We start from the raw sequence: 5,778 nt of genomic DNA, 5'->3' as shown, positions 1-5,778 counted from the left end.
CTGCTGCCGTCCATGAGGACTCTTGTGAGATGAAATCCGTCGATGATTGGGTCGAGAACCAATGCGGAGAAGCCGCCATGACGGATGCTAGTGGGATGGTCCCTTCGATCAAAAGTGATCGGGCAGGAGGACCATGGGTTGAACTTTGGGGCGACTGGCTCCATCGCGTATACGTCCCGTACCGCACACTTCCTCTCCCGCTTGGGAATGCGGGTTGCGTATATCATGTTCACCGTCCGCACTTGTGGGGGAAAGCCCTTCTGTCCATTGTTGTTCGCGGCTTGGGCTCCTCGTCGTCGCTGTGCCGCCCCTTGTCTCTGTTTTCGGCCCTTAACTTGCCTGCCTGCTTGAACACCCAACAATCCCTGTTAGTGTGATTGGCTGGCCTTTCGGGGGTGCCATGTATCTGGCACAAGCGATCGAGTATTCGGTCCAAACTGGACGGGCCCCGAGTATTCTTTTTGAATGGCTTTTTCCGCTGACTGGATTTATAGCCTTTGAATCCGGCATTGACTGTCGTGTCTTCATTGCTGTCGCTGTTAACGCGGCGTTTTTGCTTATTCCGACGTGTCCTGCCACTTTTGTCCTTGGTATCCGAATTACCAGGGTTCTTTGATAAGTTGTTACTGCGAGCTAGCCAGCTGTCTTCTCCTGCGCAAAAGTGGGTCATGAGTGTCGTGAGGGCTGCCATGGATTTTGGCTTTTCCTGTCCCAGGGGTCGGGCAAGCCACTCGTCGCGGATGTTATGCTTGAAGGCTGCTAGGGCCTCTGCGTCCGGACAGTCGACTATCTGGTTTTTCTTTGTTAGGAACCGTGTCCAGAATTGTCTGGCCGATTCCTCTGGCTGCTGAATTATGTGGCTTAAGTCGTCGGCATCCGGCGGTCGCACGTAAGTGCCCTGGAAGTTGTCGAGGAATGCGGCTTCCAGGTCCTCCCAAGAACCGATTGAGTCTGCTGGCAAGCTGTTAAGCCAATGTCGGGCCGGTCCTTTAAGTTTGAGCGGGAGGTATTTGATGGCGTGTAGATCATCGCCGCGTGCCATGTGGATGTGAAGGAGATAATCCTCGATCCATACCGCCGGATCTGTTGTGCCATCGTATGATTCGATGTTTACGGGTTTGAAACCCTCTGGGACTTTATGATCCATTACTTCATTCGTGAAGCATAGCGGGTGTGCGGCGCCTCTGTACTGGGCTATATCACGACGCAGCTCGGAAGAGCTATGTCTGTTGTGTTCGGCCCGGCCAGATTTGTTGTATCCGGCGTGAAGATCATTGTCACATGCTGTAGGGCGCCTATGCGATCTGTAGATCGATCTTGTTTGTCTTGCCTTATCCTCCAGTATGTCTCGCAGGTCGGGCGCATTTTCCCGTGCCTTAGTTGAGCGGCGTCGGGGCATGGCTTGGGTGGAGGGCCGAGAGGCCTCTCTGTCGCGGCCGCGAGGTGGCCGGTCTGCCATGTCATGCGCTGGTGATGTAGGTGCTTCCTCCTCTGGTCGGGGTAGCGGCCTGCGCTTCGGGTAACTCTTGGAGGGGCGTTCGAGTTCATACTCTTCGGCCGCAAGGACTTCAGTCCATCTGTCAGCTAACAAATCTTGGGCAGCTCTAAGCTGTTGCTGCTTTTTCTTGAGGCTGCTTGCCGTGGCTAAAAGCCTGCATTTAAAACGCTCTTGTTCGGCGAGGTCTGATGGTATGACGAATTCGTCGTCATCAAGGCTTGCCTCGTCTTTGGAGGGAGGCGTATAGTTATCATCCTCGACCTCTCGGTCTACCGCTCTCTCATGAGGGCTGGCTTCTCCATCTTCCTGTGCCGAATCTTGCTGAGGTGGGTGTTCTTCGGTGCTATCCGGGGTAGTATTATCTCCCGTGCCGAAATCACCGTTTTTGCTTTGGCGGGATTTAGAGCCGGCGCCGGCGCTTTGGCTGTTTCTTGGGGGCGTCATCCCCCACTGTTCCATCGCCATCTCCATCTTTTGGAGTATCCACCATATATATGTCATATGACGAGGTGGCCTTCCAGCGCCCTACAGGTGCTGGTTCCTGTTCGTCTCCTACATCGTCGTCCATGCCGTCGATGTCTTCGAAGTTGAAGTCAAGCATGTCGGTTAGATCATCGACAGTGGCTACAAAGTGGGTGGTGGGTGGGCTTTGAATTTCCTCATCGTCCATATCCCACCCTCGCTGACCGTAGTCCGGCTAGGGCTCTCCTGATAAAGAGAGAGACTTAAGAGAATTCAGGATGTCGCCAAAAGGCAAATACTGAAAGATGTCTGCAGCGGTGAACTCCATTATCGGCGCCCAATCAGATTCGATTGGCAGGGGCGCGGGGGGTTCGGAGTCCGGGGAGGAGTCCGGATCCTCGGAGTCACGGATCGTGCAGAGTGCGGGGCTAGCGTTCGGCTCGATCGCTTTTGGGATCGCAGCCCCCGAGGTGACATCCAACCGCTCATCCTCGATTGGCGCAATAGGCTCCGGGTTAGGAGTCGGAACCGATGCATGTGCGGCCTCCAGGACACTGTCCGGGGGCAGAGCTAGATCATGCCCCTCGAGATAGTGTGGCGCGCTTGGCCATGGCTCGAGCCCGTCGAAGATCAAGTCTCCGCGGATGCCAGCCGTGTAGTTTAAGCTTCCAAACCTGACTTGATGGCCAGGGGCGTAGCTTTCGATCTGCTCCAGGTGGCCGAGCGAATTGGCCCGCAGAGCGAAGCCGCCGAAGACAAAGATCTGTCCGGGGAGCAAAGTCTCACCCTGGACCGCATCGTTGTTGATGATCAAAGGATCCATCGGGCCTAAAGGCGACGACACAGAGGAGCTCTCAATGAAAGCACCAATGTCGGTGTCAAAACCGGCGGATCTCGGGTAGGGAGTTCTGAACTGTGCGTCTAGGCCGGATGGTAACAGGAGGCAGGGAACATGATGTTTTACCCAGGTTCGGGCCCTCTTGATGGAGGTAAAACCCTACGTCCTGCTTGATTAATATTGATGATATGGGTAGTACAAGAGTAGATCTACCACGAGATCAAGGAGGCTAAACCCTAGAAGCTAGCCTACGGTATGATTGTTGTATATGGAGTTGATTGCCTACGGACTACAACCCTCCGGTTTATATAGACACCGGATAGGGTTAGGGTTACATAGAGTCGGTTACAATGGTAGGAGATCTTGAATATCCGCATCGCCAAGCTTGCCTTCCATGCCAAGGAAAGTCCCATCCGGACACGGGACGAAGTCTTCAATCTTGTATCTTCATAGTCCAGGAGTCCGGCTGAAGGTATAGTCCGGCTACCCGAACACCCCCTAATCCAGGACTCCCTCAGCGCCGGAGCCGCTGCTGAAGGTATGGAAGACGAGGTCTGTGTTCTGGGACTTGGAGTACTGGCACAAACTCGATACACCTCATTGCCTTGATCAAATGCATATCTGTAAGAATGTCCTTGAGAGTTTGCTCGCAACACTGATGAACATGCCGGATAAGACCAAGGATGGGCCGAAGGCAAGAAAAGACTTGCAAGATTTGGAAATCAGGGAAGATCTGCACATGCCGCCACGTAAAATTTCAGACGAGACAGAGACGGAGACAGAGGCACGGGAGAAGAAGGGCAAGAAAATAAAGAATGAGGATTATTGCCCCCCCACCTTCTTGCTTCACCTTAAGTCAGGCTGAGATCAATCAATTCTTTAAGTGCCTTACCGGAGTCAAAGTTAGTGCCGGTTACTGTGGCAAGATAAGTAGATGTCTAGACACGGACAAGAAAAGGTTCAGCGGGATGAAGTCTCATGACTTCATGTGATGATGACGCAGATATTACCTGTTGCCCATAGAGGGATAATGGACAAGCACGTCCGTGACACGCTTATTGGTCTCTGCAACTTTTTCGACGTCATCTCTTGAAAGTCGATCAGTGTGAAGCAGCTCCGAAGGCTACAGGAAGAGATCATTGTGATACTGAATGAGCTTGAGATGTACTTCCCGCCCGCGTTCTTTGACATGATGGTGCATCTATGTGTCCATATTGTGGATGATATAATAGACCTGGGGCCGTCATTCCTGCACAACATGATGCCGTTTGAGAGGATGAATGGGATCATCAAAGGATTCGTTCGTAACATGTCCCGTCCGGATGGAAGCATCGTCCAGGGCTATTTGACACAAGAGTGCATCTCTTTCTGTGAGAATTTTCTATATGGCGCAGACCAGCCGCCTGGTGTTAGTGTTGGTTTGCCCATTAACAAGCACGATGGGAGGCTCAAAGGATAAGGTCACTGCAACGGTCGCAGGGAACTGCACGTGGCATACTCAGATCGATGCAGCGACTTTGACAGAGCAAACTTGGTAGTGCTACAACACCTAGACGAGGTAGATCCTTTCGTGGCACTGCACAAAGAAATTATCGCAAAGAAGTATCGTGACCGGGGGGTATGCAGGACGGACGCCGAAGTTACTAGAGAGCACAGTCCACTTTCCTACATTGGTTCAAAGAGCATATTATTGCTAATCCCCCGGAGGAGGGCTCTAAGGACGGATTGCTCATATACGCCTTAGCACATGGCCCCTCGCCCAACCTCGTAACCTATCAGGCATATGATATCAACGGATACACGTTCTACACGGAGGCCAAAGATATGGACAATGATGAATATCAAAACTCAGGGGTGACGATGGAATGCATGACCAGCAGTGACAACGGCGCAACTGAACGATTTTATGGAAGGGTCGAGGAGATCTGGGAGCTTGACTACTCTGGACTGCACAACACGACGATGTTCCATGTCAGATGGGCTAAGAATGTCGAAAGAGAAAGCCGGACTTTCACTACCATGACTATACCCGACGCCAAGAGCGCTACCGTGAACGCTATAACAAAAAACGAGCCATGGGTACACGCTAAGCACGTGACATAATGCTTCTTCATAACCGACCCATGCAATCCCAGTCGTGTTGTCGTGAGGAAAGGCAAAAGAAACATCATTGAAATGGATGGAGTCGCCAACGAGGAAGACTATGATCAGTACGGCAACTCAATGAGGGAAGATGACGATGATGATGAAGTATACGTCAAAAGAAGAATCAATACTACATTACCAAAGAAAAATCGTACTCCATGGAAACGGCAAAGTCACAATGAGGGGCTCAATTATTCTTTGACAAACAAGAAGGGAAATAAGCTGACTCAAAAACGAAAACGTCAGTGCTGAGGAATCGGTCAAATGATGTAATATATATATATATATATATATATATATATATATATATATATATATATATATATATATATATATATATATATATATATGTTCCTATTTTGTATACACACTTAATTAGCCATTATTATGCATGGGTCCAATGATGTAATATATATATATTCCTATTTTGTATACACACTTAGCCATTATTATGCAAGGGTCCAGTGATGTAATATATATGTTTCTATTATGCTGAGAAAAAGAAAAAAGGGAAACTGGTTATAGCAGCAGCGCTTTAGTGAAAAAGAGCTACAGCTAATCAAGGTAGCAGTAGTGGTTTCTGCAGAAAATCGCTACAGCTAGTCAAGGTAGCAGTAGCGGTTTCTGCAGAAAACCGCTACAGCTAGTCGAGGTAGTAGTAGTGCGTATCGTGTAAACGCGCTACTACTACGTCCACTTAACCCAAAATTCTCCCTCTCCCTGCTTCATCCCGCCTCTTTTCCCCCAAATCCCCACTCTCTCTTCCCTGGCCCCGTCGCACCGCCGCGCCCGCCCCCGACCTCGGCGCGCTCGCCCCCGACCCCGGCGCGCTCGC

Source organism: Triticum dicoccoides, chromosome 5A (genome assembly GCF_002162155.2).
Source record: "Triticum dicoccoides isolate Atlit2015 ecotype Zavitan chromosome 5A, WEW_v2.0, whole genome shotgun sequence".
In the NCBI taxonomy this organism is placed as follows: Eukaryota; Viridiplantae; Streptophyta; class Magnoliopsida; order Poales; family Poaceae; genus Triticum; species Triticum dicoccoides.
Note: the sequence above shows the minus strand (reverse complement) of the source record.